This window comes from Brachyhypopomus gauderio, chromosome 9 (assembly GCF_052324685.1).
Source record: "Brachyhypopomus gauderio isolate BG-103 chromosome 9, BGAUD_0.2, whole genome shotgun sequence".
NCBI lineage: Eukaryota > Metazoa > Chordata > Actinopteri > Gymnotiformes > Hypopomidae > Brachyhypopomus > Brachyhypopomus gauderio.
The window spans coordinates 14,396,394-14,411,211 of NC_135219.1; positions in this window are offsets into that span (position 1 = coordinate 14,396,394).

Consider the following 14,818-nt stretch of genomic DNA (forward strand, 5'->3'; position numbering starts at 1 on the left):
CCATATTCCTCGTAATAAAACGCATTCCGATGCACTGCAGGTCACATGACACTGCACAGCCACAAAAATGCAAATGGTTCCAATCAAGCTTTAAACACTGAGCATATTGTGTTTTCTTCTAATGGACTTATTATTCACAGCAAATCAGTGATGATCTCCCAATGAATTGGTGCAATGTTTTTCCAGTGAATCTAAAAGTAATGTATTAACAGTGAAACTTGCTGCCTAAGTGTTTCTTTCCCAGTCACTGAAACAAACACTGTCACGTTTAGATTAAACTGTCACATTCACAGCGTTAGACTGGATTCATGATGTGTTTTGTGTCTATGCATGTGGTAGTGTTGTGTGACAGAAAAACTGCTCTCTTTAAACATATTCTGACATTTTTACACGGTCCCTTATGAGACAGTGTTGGTGTGTCATTAGGTCCCGTTTATCTTTGAGACTGTAAAAGCAAAGGCAGCGTCCATGACATCCTCTCTAAACCACAGATATGAAAAGACTCATTTCCTTCCCCTAATCACAGCAGCTCGAGTGCAGTGAGAATGAAGACTTCCCTCAGAGCCCTGTGTGGTTGGAGACCACCTGTATGTCAGTGTCAGGCTTAAGGACCCAGTCAATGTGGACCTGGCACCTATGGACACAGTACCTGTGGGCTCGATACCTGTGGACTCTGTACCTGTGGACCCAGTACCTGTGGACTCGGCACCTGTGGACCCAGTACCTGCAGCTGCTTCCTATGCCTGGCCAGTAGTTATACCTCTGAGCTCTGCCTTTTAAAGATGGCCTTTGTGTGATGATGCATCCTCCCAAACACTACATTTATATGCCCTTGGGAAAAAAATATTTTTGAACACCCAGGTTTGGTGGTCATTATAAAACTATTACATCTGACTTTTGTAGATTAGCCTGGGTTATCTGCAGGCATGCAGGCCCAACTGGGCATTTATGACTTGTCTGCATGGACAAAGCAAAGATAATAAAACAGGCGAGTAGCAAAGGATACCCCAAGGTGAGCTGCAAATACCTGCGTGTCATTGCCGAACCTTCTTCATCAGTTCACAGTAAAGCCAAATTGCTGCACTTCACAATTCAGTGGAGAGAAAAAAAACCCTTTGGCCGAGAGGAGAGTCTTTACAGCATTGGCAGCCCCTACTGCTGGTCTACACACACCCACACACACACCATCCACCCACAAACACACACGCACAAACAGCGCCCTTGCACAGAAACATTCACACATGGCACATCTTGCCAAGACAGAGCACAGGCTGGACGCACCAGGGACTGAAGGAGGATGCAACACTCAGCTTGTCACAGTGACTGCAAAAACACAGAGAACACCACACAACAAAAGCAAAGAGCTGGGACTGCCAGACACAGGAATTGAGCCTCTTCTGAACGGGTATTCGTTAGGGAAAACGACAGGACTGGATCTTAATAGGCTGTTTAATAAATGACAGACTGTTTATTAAAAGTTATCTCAGGCTCACCTCATGTAATCAAGCATCTAGTACATAAAACGGGGGGTTCTAAAAAGATGTGGGCATGGGTGCTGTGAGCTGTGATGAACTCTGGTGGACTGTGTTGGGCTGTGTTAAGCTGTGGTGGGCTGTGTTGAGCTGTGGTGTGCTGTAGTGGACTGTGGTGGGATGTGTTGAGCTGTGGTGGTGTGCTGTAGTGGACTATCGTGGGCTGTGTTGAGCTGTGGTAGTCTATGGGGAACAGTGATGAACTGTGGTGGGCTGTGTTTAAATGTGGTGAGCTGTAGTGGACTGTGGTGGGCTGTGTTGAGCTGTGGTAGTCTATAGTGAACAGTGATGAACTGTGGTGAGCTGTAGTGGACATTGGAGGACTGTGGTGGACTGTGGTACTGAGTTACTCAGTTAGAAACAATATGTGATGCATCTTATGGTGTCACTCTAAGAGTTGAATCACCAGGTGCATTAGTGATGTCTAAATTTCATAGATGCATATCATAAAAGTTTAATGAACGTCAGTTAATCTTATGAATGTGTGAAAACATTTATTGAATGTGAATGTTTATTTCATGTATGCTGTTGTGAAGCACTATGAAAATAAAGTTTGTGTTTTTAATAATAATGATGTTACATAATAATAATGTTATATGATCACTGTGTGGTACATTGTTGTTCCATTTATTTTTTATCATCTGTTGTGTTTCTATTTAACCCAATTGCCTCGATTTATCATCCAGATTATCCAGGTCAGGTCGGGTCAAGCAGCCTTTTCAATCTTAGAATCAGATCATTTTAGTGTACAGAATCTTGCCATGAAAATATTAGATTTAGTATTAATGAATGGGAGCCAAAATGGCTTTATTTCACTCATCCTTTGCCACATTAGCAGCTGAGTTGAGAAACCAACAGACACACTCACTTGGAAAGCCCCCAGTAAAACAGCTTTATGTCCCAGATGCCAAATAAAGTTCACCAGCTTTGGCCATGAATCTTTCTTTGCCATCTATTTAGAATGCCACTCTATTAACCTGTCGAATAAAAAGTCTTTATTTGCACATGCATATACATATAATTTTGATTTAATACTAATTTGATTTAATACTAATTTAATACATTCATGTTTAAATGTATCAGTTTTCTCTGGACATACTGAATTTTCTGTGGCCATTTGGAATATTTATTTATTTAATGATGTGTTTATTTATTTACCATTTTTGGATGTGTGCAAAATTATACTGAGTTCTGTTAATAAGTGATGTTGAAACAAACACTCTACTGCATCTTTATTGAATTTCATATTGTAGGGTGTGCAGAGCACTCTTAACATGATATTTGGGGAATCTGCAGAATACGCAAACACAAGTCTTAACTGGTGAAGGCTTAAATTTGACATGGATTAAAAGAGGAAGATTCACACCAAATGTTGGTGACATTATTGTTGAAATGATCATTTAAAATGCTCAGTACGACCATCAGAACTGTTTTTCTTTATCTACACTTTCCAGTAAATACAGATTTTAAGCAATGCTATTCAGACAAAAAACATGCTTATATTAGAATTTCAAACTTGGCAGTCTGTGTTCTAGCGGTGAGTATTGGTGGGGCGTATTCGGCTGAATGTAGGTGCAGTGTGCTTTAAGGCCGTGATGTCCTGGGATTCACACCCTCCCCTCCATCTCCCCCAACTCCCCCAGGGCTGAACTGCTGACAGTCAAGGGGAACATTATGGAAATACTGCACTTACTCAAGCTGAGACACACGCTTAAGATCAAAGCCCTCACTAGACAGTCCCTTCAGTGACTAGTCTGGACGATAGTCCACAATGCTCCTAAAGATCATATTCACACCTGAAATATCACTCGCATGCAGTATCAGTTAGGGGAAAAGCCACTTTAGCTCATTGCATTGATTTGACTATAAAATGCATCAGCAGAAGCTGGCTCTGCATTTAGACCTGATTGGCGGATTAACGTCTACCCACACGTTCCCAGACGTGGGCCAGGAAAAGACTAGTGCTACAGTGAACTGTCGCATTTTATCACACCTCACTCAAGGAGTCACAAGGCTCCTGGGCATATCTGCTCATTAAGCAGAATTACATCAACCTAACATAAAGGACAACATTTAGACATGATAGTTATATTTGAAATGAGTGCATTGGCATGTTTTTTTTTTTTATGTAGAGCACTTAACTGTGTACTTTACGGCCAAATGTTTATGATTCAGACTGCAAAGGTCTGAGGCTGCTAACTTGCTAGAGTGCAGAAGATTTTGCTTTGATGATCAGTCAGCAGTCACCATCCAGCCTGACCTAGAAAACGAAGACCTCGGCATGTCGTGTTTATGTAATTCCCTCAAGCTGCACTCTCCCAGGCAAACAGGCAGTCTGCCACTCAAAACACATTTTCTGTGAAAAAACAATTTGATGATGGTGGCTTTGCCCACTTTACAATTTGAATTAGAACTCGTGTTTACAATCAAATCGAATTATGTTGGCGTTGGGTCTGCATAGTTCAAAATGGCTTCCTTCACTTACAAGAAATGCATTACTGATAAGGAGCCGTGTGGTTTGTTGCAGGTCAGTGGTTATGAAGCTGTAACTGTTAGACTGTTTGACATGCAATGTTATATGGAATTTTGCTGGGCTAACATTTGATGTAGAGATGTTTGGATAGTACTTTGCCATTTTATATTTGGGATCAAAAGGGATTATTCAGCATTGGTAGCCCTGAAACATGATATATTATTAAATAGTAAATCATAAATTTGGCATATGAGTCAAAAAGTCACTATGGCTGTTTTCATCTGTGAAATTGGGTATGATGTCACAGTGTAAAACTGTATAAAGTCAGTGTTTAAGTGTTAAATTGTATATAAGGACAGTGTTTAACTATGAAATTGTGTATGAAGTCAGTGTTTAAGTGTAAAATTGTATGTACGGTCACTAAAACCGTGTATGAGGTCAGTGTTTGTCTACTGCAAAACTGTATGAGGTCAGGGTTTGTACTGTGAAACTGTGTGAGGTCAGTGTTTGTACTGTGAAACCGTGTATGAGGTCAGTGTTTGTACTGTGAAACCGTGTATGAGGTCAGTGGTTGTACTGTGAAACTGTATGAGGTCAGTGTTTGTACTGTGAAACCGTGTATGAGGTCAGTGGTTGTACTGTGAAACTGTATGAGGTCAGTGTTTGTACTGTGAAACTGTATGAGGTCAGTGTTTGTACTGGAATTCATCAGCTTTGTCCGTACGGTCTTTCATGTATTTGGGACGAATGACCTCCTATCCCTGTGACATCATAACACAACACGCAGTAGGGATGCATGTGCAGTGAGAGGCGAAGTCAAGAATGCTGAGGCCTTGGGGTCCCATGTGGACACAATGGGGATTCAGAGACGTGCCTCAGTGAGCAGTGAGAAAGGGCAGGTACTGCAGGTAAGCCAACATGGTTCCCGAGTCTCACCCCAGTCTCTCCTTAGTCTCTTCTTAGTCTCTCCTTAGTCTCTCCTTTGTCTCTTCCTAGTCTTTCCCTAGTCTCTTCGATACATGCACGAGTGGGGAAAATGTTTAAATAAAGCTCAATAAATAGAGAAAGGAAGTAGAGTGTCTCTCTAAAATGACTAGCTGAAAAAAAGCTGAATTAAGGGTTAATAAGCATGTGCAGCTGTTCTATTTATAAAGGTACTGAATATATAGTGAAGAAGATTACAGTGTGAATGTAGGAAGAGTGGGAACAGGGAGAAAAGGACGTCATCAAAGACAAGCTTGTGTTCCTCTGCTTCACCATCTTTGTGGATTCATTGCTGCTTTGGTTCTTGAGCAGGGGCTCCAGTGACCCAGACTTGGCCAAAAGGGCCGAACAGTAAACAAGGCCTTCAAATCCACTGGAACACAAAGGCCTGCTGCTAACCCATCGTCTTGCTTGTGTTCTTGAGTGGATGGCAGAGAGGGTTATGTTGCCTTCAAGATGATGCACACCGTCTTGGTCTACTAAGGACTGACTTTAAATCTTTAAATGATGGTTTGCGTCAGGCCATCCTCAAGCACGGAAGGTCTGAAGGACGCTTCTCACCTGACTTTTATGATAATGTCCTGAGTGAGAAATCTTCACTTTTTAAATGGCTTTTAAAAAGGTGACCAACACAGCAGTAGCACTTATTCTCAACATTAGTAGCAGCAATTTATGTGGAGAGAAGACTTGAATTAAAGGGTTGCAGAGAGGATACGACTATAATCTCTGAAACGATACTGAATAAAAACCACACATAAACCTGCAGTCTGAATGCACTACAATATTGGCTAAACCTACCACGTAAACACCATCACTGAGTACCAGTTTGCGCAGTAGGTGAAGAGCCATACTGAGGTTGTGGTACAGATATTCTGTTGAATACATTTTACCATATTCTTAATTTGGCTATTGTATTACCAGAGAAGCAGCTGGTTCATTAAGTCTAACATCTGGATTGATGCTTGTTAGGGGACCTGTGCCTTCTAGTGCATTAAAGCACATTCAGTTTGACGTCTATTTTGGGTTGGGACATTTAGAACAATTTAGGGGTAGTGCTATCAAATGATGCTGTCTGTTGAGAGTTCAGAAAGAGGGACAGTTACTATTAATACTGAAGTCGGAAACATGAAAACTTCCAAAAGTACCCTTGTGAATAGCCTTGGTTTGAAATATAAAGGACAATATTGCATGGCCACATATTCCACAGAACACTTATTGTGCTACAGATTCTGTGTGTGTGTGCGTGTGCGTGTGTGCGCATGTGTGTGTGTGTGTGTCTGTATGTCTAATAAAGTTGTCTAAGCATGTATGTGTGAATGATTGTATGTCTGCATGTCCAGTGGTGTATGGTGTTGTCCTCTCTCCCCTCCCTGTACCCGGTTCAGTCCCCCAGGGGGCGCTGGTTTCTGGTTGGCACTGTACACTGTGTGCAGTTTAATGCTGCTTCTCACAGGTGTGTGACTGCATGTAAAAGCTGAAAATAGGTATGTGTTAATTGTAAAATGACCTTGGTGGGGTCCGCTATGTAACCTAATTCATGTATTGAATGAATGAATGAATGAATGAATGAAAACTACATTTATATAGCCTTCCAAGATACCCAAGGTCAATTAACAATTAACACAAGTACAACCTTTTACACCCAATCACACCTCGGGAAGAAGCGGCAGCCAGTTGCACACGGCGTACTCTCCATGGAAACCTCAACACTCACAAAGTGTACTCTCCATGGAAACCAGCGTCCCCTGGGGGACTGAATTAGACGCAGGAAAGGGAGAGAGGACAGCACCCAGGAAACCTCCACAGACACAGTGAGCACAGGGAGACTCCATTAGTGCATATATATGCACTCAGGTAGCATCAACTATCAACTATACAATTAGATTATTTGCACTAACTCCACCCCTAGTAAACCACTTGTTGACATCACACCAATGGAATATCAGATTCAGATGTTAATATACAAGTATAAATAAAAAATCCTAAGATTCCAGGAAACTGTTCAGAGTAACTGCAGTGTATTGTAGTAACGGATGTAGAGATATTCAAAACTGTAGTAAAGTACCCAAAGTTTCCAGAGAAACAGGATGTTTTGGATAGAGGTTCTTCATCAGCTGACTGCTACAATTTCAGAAGCACATTGCTTTTTCAGCACACACACACACACACACACACACACACACACACACACACACACACACACACACACACACACACACACACAGATATATATATATTGTATATAAATAACACTTCATGAATGCCTTCCAACATAACAGCTTCATGCTATGCAAAAATGTGGTGCAGAGACAGGAGTGTTATACTAAAATCTGATTCATTGATTCACCTTATTCAGAATACACATGCACACTGTGAAATAGTTATAAATGACCTATCATTGTTGCCATAACAATAATCATGTTTGACTTGCCATGGTCCCAGGTGACCCCCAATGAGATCCAATTCATACTCTGCTTCATAAAGCATGAAATTATCTTCTTTTTTCCCCCCAAACCATAAAATCTGGCATGGTTTTCACCCTTGAGCTGGGGAGACTGTAGGTTAGACCCATAAATCATATCCATCCCTCACTTTATGAAGGGAGGATGGTCATTCCCTCATCCACTGGCCCTCTATTTTTAGAGAGATCAGAGCTCAGTTAGAAAATGCCTTCACACAGTTTCACACACTGGCCTGTCCTAGCATGCTGAGAGCCTAAGGAACCATTGACATAGCTGGCGTTTTACAAGCCACATTACCCTTATGAAGCACCAAAAGGGTGAAGCTTCTTTGTCCACTGGGAGGCTGGTGAATGTCCTGGGAAAAAGACATTTAGTTGATTGGACACTGGACTATACAGCTCATATTTGAGGATACAAACACATAGATCTGTAATTATTAACAAACCTTGCTTTATTTTTAAGTTAAACGAATGCTACAGCCTAAACTTTATTCAGCAGAGTGGTTTGATATCAGCGACAAATCCTTTTAAACATGCAACAAAGACATACATAGACTATATTCAGAATTCAAATAGCTGAGACGTGTGTATATGGTGTGCAATTAATTTAGGATCATTTTAATTGACAGACTCTATCATGAAAAACAGTGCATATGAAAAAATAACATTGTTAGCCAAATGTTGACAGAACTGTATTAACTAGATTGCTATGATAAGAACGTCACTGCTGCCTTGCTGGTGTTTGGCCTGGTGTTTGACCTTTGAAGTTTGACCTCTGCTAGTTATTCTGCTGCTGTTGGATTCTACCTCTTGTTGGATATTCACCTGGTTTTAGAGAACCTGGAACTCTGCTTATCAAGCTAGAATTAATTGTCTCCCACATTCTATTTTCCATAACTATGATATCTAGTTCTATTCAAGTTCTGAGATGAGTAAATATGTTTGTGCTGTCAACCAATAATTTATATAATCACAAAATGTCCAGATATGTCCAACCCTTTATGTCACTTTTGTGTAAACAGGAACATGAAAAGGTTTTGGTGTGAAAACATTAAAGAACAATTGGAATTTAAATCTCTTCTAACTACATCTCTCTCTGTCTCTCTCTTTCTTTCTTTCTTTCTTTCTTTCTTTCTTTCTTTCTTTCTCTCTCTCTCTCTCTCTCTCTCTCTCTCAAGACAACATGTTCTCTCTCTCACTCAAGACAACAAAGTTCAAAATGACCAGTGATTTTGAGTGTGACTTTGAGTATGACATGGCTGCTGTGTTGCAGATCTCTGGGTTTTGTTGATGCCAGAGGTCAGAGGAGAATGGTGAGACTTGTTTGATCTGATAGAAGGGCAACAGTAACACAACCATTTGTCACTGCCGAGCTGTACAGAAGAGCATCTCTGAACACACATGAAACTGATGGGTTATAGCAACAAGAGACCACACCAGATACCCCTCCTGTCAGTTAAGAACAGGGAAAAGATGCTACAGTTTGCATATGCTCACCAAAATTGGACAACAGAAGATTGGAATAACGTTGCCTGGTCTGATGAGTCTTGTTTTCTGCTGCAACATTCAGATGGTAGGGTCAGAATTTGGTGTAAACAGCCCTTGTGTCAACGGTTCAGGCTGGTGTTGGTAGAATTACCGGTGTATGGGGAATATTTACTTGACACATTTTGGGTCTTTAATGCCAATTTATCAGCATATCACAAAGCTCAGATCATCTCAGATTGTCCTTTTGAACATGAAAGTGAGTTCACTGTTTTCAAACACCAATTCGCAATCCAGTACAGTATCTTTGAGATGTGGTGGAATGGAGGTTCACATGATGCATGTGCATCTGAGAGACATGCTGCTGCTACTTATGAGGAGGGGTTCTAGCATCTTGTTGAATCTAAGAATTAAGGCAGTTCAGAAGGTAAAAACCTGATACTAGCAAGGTGGACCTAAGAAAGTGGCCAGTGAGTATCCTGACAACCTGTTTCTCTGGCATTCTTGTGTACGCCATGGCAATTTTGAACATAACGAACAGCAACAACAACAACAACAACAATAATTATAATTATGAGTAAAAAGGTAAAAGTGATCTAATAATAATAGACTGTCCTTTTAAAGAGGGCTGAAATATGTAGAGGGAGTCTAAATGGATGAGGTACACGAGGTTTCCAGAGAAACAGGACATTTTGAGCAGAAGTCCTTCATCAGTTTCACTTCCTAATACTGCTGAAGCACTTTCAGAAGAACATTGCTTGCAAAAGTAAAAACTGATGAAGGACCTCTGAAACGTCCTACTCCTCTGGAAACTTTGTGTATTTCACTATAATTTTTGAATATATATATATATACACACACACACACACACATTCACCACTTTATTTAGTATTTAGGTGCACCTGTCCAACTGCTCATTAACGCAATTGTTGAATCAGCCAATCACACGGCAGCAACTCAAAGCATTTAGGCATGTAAACATGGCCAAGACGATCTGCTGCAGTTCAAACCGAGCATCACAATAGGGGGAGAAAGGTAATTTAAGTGACTTTGAATGTAGCATTTTTGTTGGTGCCAGACAGGCTGGTCTGAGTATTTTAGAAACTGCTGATCTACTGGGATTTTCACACACAACCATTTCTAGGGTTTATAGAGTGGTCCGAAAAAGAGAAAATATCCAGGGAGCAGCAGTTCTGTGGGTAATTTATGTGGCATTTCAAGTATTTGGTGAAAAAAATGGAGTAAATAAATTGTAAAATATAAATAATTATATTAATAAATATAAAATAATCGACCATATATATGAATTTGTCTTCAAATTACCCACTTCGAAATGTGATCACTGCTTTTCAAACATTCTGGATAATATATAGCTGTGTATGCTTGATAAGTTCATTTGTTATTGTCTAGCTAGAGATTTTTTTCATTTTGATTTATCTCAACTATAATTATGTTGAGGTTGGGACAGTCCTGCTTTTCATATAATATCTGATCTGCCAAGCAAAGAAGACAGCATGAGAAAACAGTCAGCTCAGTCTCTAGTACATGGAGCTTAGTGGGATGGGTGGAGCTTAGTGAGACAGGGCTGGGGTTTAGAAGGACGGGTGGAGCTTAGTAGAACAGGGCTGGAGATTTGTGGGATTGGTGGACCCTAGTGGGATGGGTAGAGCTTAGTCAGGTGGGTGGAGCTTAGTGGGATGGGTGGAGCCTAGTGGGACGGGGCTGGGCCCTGTATGCGCAGGAGTAGGGTAATAACCTAGAGCACATAATATTGTTAGGAAATCACACTTTGGTTTCACATTGGCAGAAATCCTGCAAGACCATAGAAAATATAAATCCACTTTTCAGTCCCCTTTTAGTGACTCCATTTGCATGAAATATTACATCACAATTTTTTAAATCTAGATTTGATTTCTGTAATTTCTACAGCTTCCCCCAAACATTAGATGAATACTGCACCATAGAGATTTACCCTAAGAACATTGTAGTTTAGATCTAATGCATAAGTCTGAATGTTGTCTATGTTGTATTTCATGAAAAACAACATAGAAACAACCAATCAGCATATTCTTTGAGTATTAAGATGCAGCTTGTCATTGCCAGATCACACCAGTTAGTAGTTAGGAAAAATGTAGTTAAATGCATATAAACTATGAATGAGTAATAAGAAATCAATCTAATCTATTGACTGCCTTTGGTAAAGACAAAGGAAAAACTCTGCATTGAAAGGAATGCATGAGCCATGTGTGTGAGAGGGAGGTGCAGCCACAGAGAGGGAGGTGCAGGGACAGAGAAGGAGGTGCAGGCACAGTGAGGAAGGTGCAGGCACAGAGAGGGAGGTGCAGGTACAGAGAGGGAGGTGCAGGCACAGAGAGGGAGGTGCAGGCACAGTGAGGAAGGTGCAGGCACAGAGAGGGAGGTGCAGGTACAGAGAGGGAGGTGCAGGCACAGAGAGGGAGGTGCAGGCACAGAGAGGGAGGTGCAGGTACAGAGAGGGAGGTGCAGGGACAGAGGAGGAGGTACAGGCACAGAGAGGGAGGTGCAGGTACAGAGAGGGAGGTGCAGGCACAGAGAGGGAGGTGCAGGGACAGAGAGAGAGGTGCAGGCACAGAGAGGGAGGTGCAGGCACAGAGAGGGAGGTGCAGGGACAGAGGAGGAGGTGCAGGCACAGAGAGGGAGGTGCAGGTACAGAGAGGGAGGTGCAGGTACAGAGAGGGAGGTGCAGGCACAGAGAGGGAGGTGCAGGGACAGAGAGGGAGGTGCAGGGACAGAGAGGGAGGTGCAGGCACAGAGAGGGAGGTGCAGGCACAGAGAGGGAGGTGCAGGAACAGAGGAGGAGGTACAGGCACAGAGAGGGAGGTGCAGGGACAGAGGAGGAGGTACAGGCACAGAGAGGGAGGTGCAGGCACAGAGAGGGAGGTGCAGGTACAGAGAGGGAGGTGCAGGGACAGAGAGGGAGGTGCAGGCACAGAGAGGGAGGTACAGGCACAGAGGAGGAGGTGCAGGGACAGAGAGGGAGGTGCAAGCACAGAGGAGGAGGTGCAGGTACAGAGAGGGAGGTGCAGGGACAGAGAGGGAGGTGTAGGAACAGAGAGGGAGGTGCAGGAACAGAGGAGGAGGTGCAGGAACAGAGCCCAAGCAAAAGACAGAGAAGGAAAGATGATTGGGTGTAGTCCATGAGACCTCAATCTGTTGTCATTAGCAACATTTTGCTTTTTTTTTTGTTTCTGTTGGTGTGCTGGTCGTGTACCCAGCAGGAGACGCAGGAGTGCTGGTGGTCATTGGCTCAGCTGTCTTGCTTGATACACACAGCCTAAAACTAAGCTTCCCCACTGCTGAGCAGAGCTCAGAGGTTATGTATTAACATCAATGCAGTTTTCCTACCAAGAGAAGATTCACTATAGCACCAGAAGTTTCACTGTGTTTGGAGAAAGGAAGACACTGCATCCCTGCATTAAAAACCTCACCCCCTCTGTGAAACACAGTGCTAATAGGATAATGATTTAGACCACATCTGGGCCTGGACGGCTTGGCATCATTGATGGAGCAATGAATTCCGAATTATACCACCAAAATCTAAAAGACAACGCCAGGCCATCTGTCCCTTAGCTGAATCTCAAGAGAATGTGGGTCATTCAGCAAGACAACGACCCTTTGCTCTCAAAACATTCTACCAAAGAATAATTTAAGAAGAATGAAGTTAAGGTTTCTGGAATGGCCAAGTCAAAGTCTTGACCTTAATCCAACAGCAATGTGGAAGTACCTGAAGCAAGCAGTTCTTTGGAGGAAATCCCCCCACATAACTGAGCTGAAGCTGTTTTGTGTGGAGAAATGGACCAATGTGCAGGACTAATCAACAGCTACTGGAAATGTTTAGTCAAGAAAGTTACACCAGATACCGAAAGCAAAGGTTCACGTACATTTTGCCACTCACAGGTATTTATTATCTGATCATTTTCCTCAATAAATGAGAATATAATATTTTTGTTTTATTTGTTTGGTTCTCTTTATCTACTTTTAGGAGTTTGTGTGACAGTCTAATAACATTTTAGATCAAATCTATGCAAAAATATAGAAACTTGTAAAGGGTTTGCCAACTTTCAATCACCACTGGGTTTGAGTAGAAGGCACATCTGCCCAGGAGCTCTGTGAGTCTTCACATTCAGCCTTTGAGTAGCTGTTGTGTTCTTTAATGACACAGTTAATTAAAATTCCAGTGAAACATTGGTTCTCAGCAATGACGTTGATCAATGAGGCTCCACTGTTAATGGGATTAATGGGGAGGATGACCATGGCACCTTTTAAATTGTGAAATGATTTTACATTACAGTCTGACTATTAAAGTCACTGTAAAACTAATATCTGTAGTGTAAAATTGCTACAAATACTGATTTGAGAACTTGTTAGGTTCGACATTATTTGTATAGTCTACTGAATATAGATACAGAGATACAAATTCTCAGCTTTTCAACATAGTGTAGCATTTGGGGTGTGCGTGTTAGTGTAGTTTCTCATGCATTCCAATGTAGTTTTCCATGAGTGTCCGTGTAGTTTATCATGTAGGTTATCATGCATGGCACAACAAAGCTAACGTCTGTTGCACTGCTGGAATTCTCCTTGTCTTGTGGTAAAGTCCTACTTGTTAAGCAGGGCCATTAAAACAGAGCAGACTTCCTTCAGTCTTATGCCTAACTGGTGTGCTCAGAGATGCCAGCATTCACACCAAGCTCACCATCCATTATGTGTTATGCTAGTGGGGGTTGGGGACCATTAGCTAAGGGAGAGCTAAATTCAGTATGCCAGGCTAAATGAGATAAAATTCAGTCAGCTATCATAGGTCTGATTGATTAACTCCACACAAGGAATATTTATCATGACCTGACTCACATGCAACTGTGTCTCCGTTGCTTCTGATGACTTCAAAGAATGCACATCTACTGATCAACGTATCTAGGTTACAGAGTGTACGAATTTCCCTTATATCCTCTTTGACTTGTACGATCTTCTTTTTGGAAATTCTGTGTCCTCGATTTGTGTGTGCGTGCTGCTTTTGAACAGCGAATGCTGTCAAGCTCGTTACGATACGGGAGCTGCAGGAACAGTGAGCTCCTCCTTGAGCGAGCTGGCCGTTGGCTGCACTGCTGTGTGCTCAATTAATCAGACTCCCACGGGACTCAGCCTAGAGACACACACACCTTTACCTGCCCCTCCGTCTAGAACGAGAGGCTGCAGCATGTCTGGAGGCAACGAGGAAACACCGGCCGTCTCGACGCCGTTTGGGGACGGTGCAGAGAGGCCGAGTTCTGTGGATCTCGGTGTACATTAATAGACCAAGAGCAATGCCTCAAAAGAGAAACAGGATCAATAATGTCTGACCCTGATGTGAAAACTCTCACATTTTAGCTAACTTTAAATAACTAACCTATTCTTTGTATTAATATCATATGATCAAGTATACATATTGATTTTGGAATATTGGTACATTGTGTGTCATATTGTGAGCTGCTCTCATCTGAATGTTGGAGGGCAGTCTGCAGTCACCAGTGTTTCCTACACACATGCGTGCTCAGACGGCTGCTGCTTTGGAAAAAGCCGCATTCTGTCTCAAGAGACTCTGTGGCATCTGGAACGCTGCATCAGTCAGAGACGCCTTTAGAGCATGTGCCGGACGCCTTTAGAGCATGTGCCAGGGCTCTGCTAATTGCCAGCTCTGGCAAAAAAGAGACAACTCTACCCCAAACCTGCATCTCTGAGGCCAAATGTATGACCTTCTGTCAGAGAATGATAAAAACTATGGAATCTTTTGGACAACTTCCCTTAAAACGTGTCCCAAATATTCTTTTACAAAAGCCCTGCAGCTACAAGCCTTATTCCAAGTGTTTG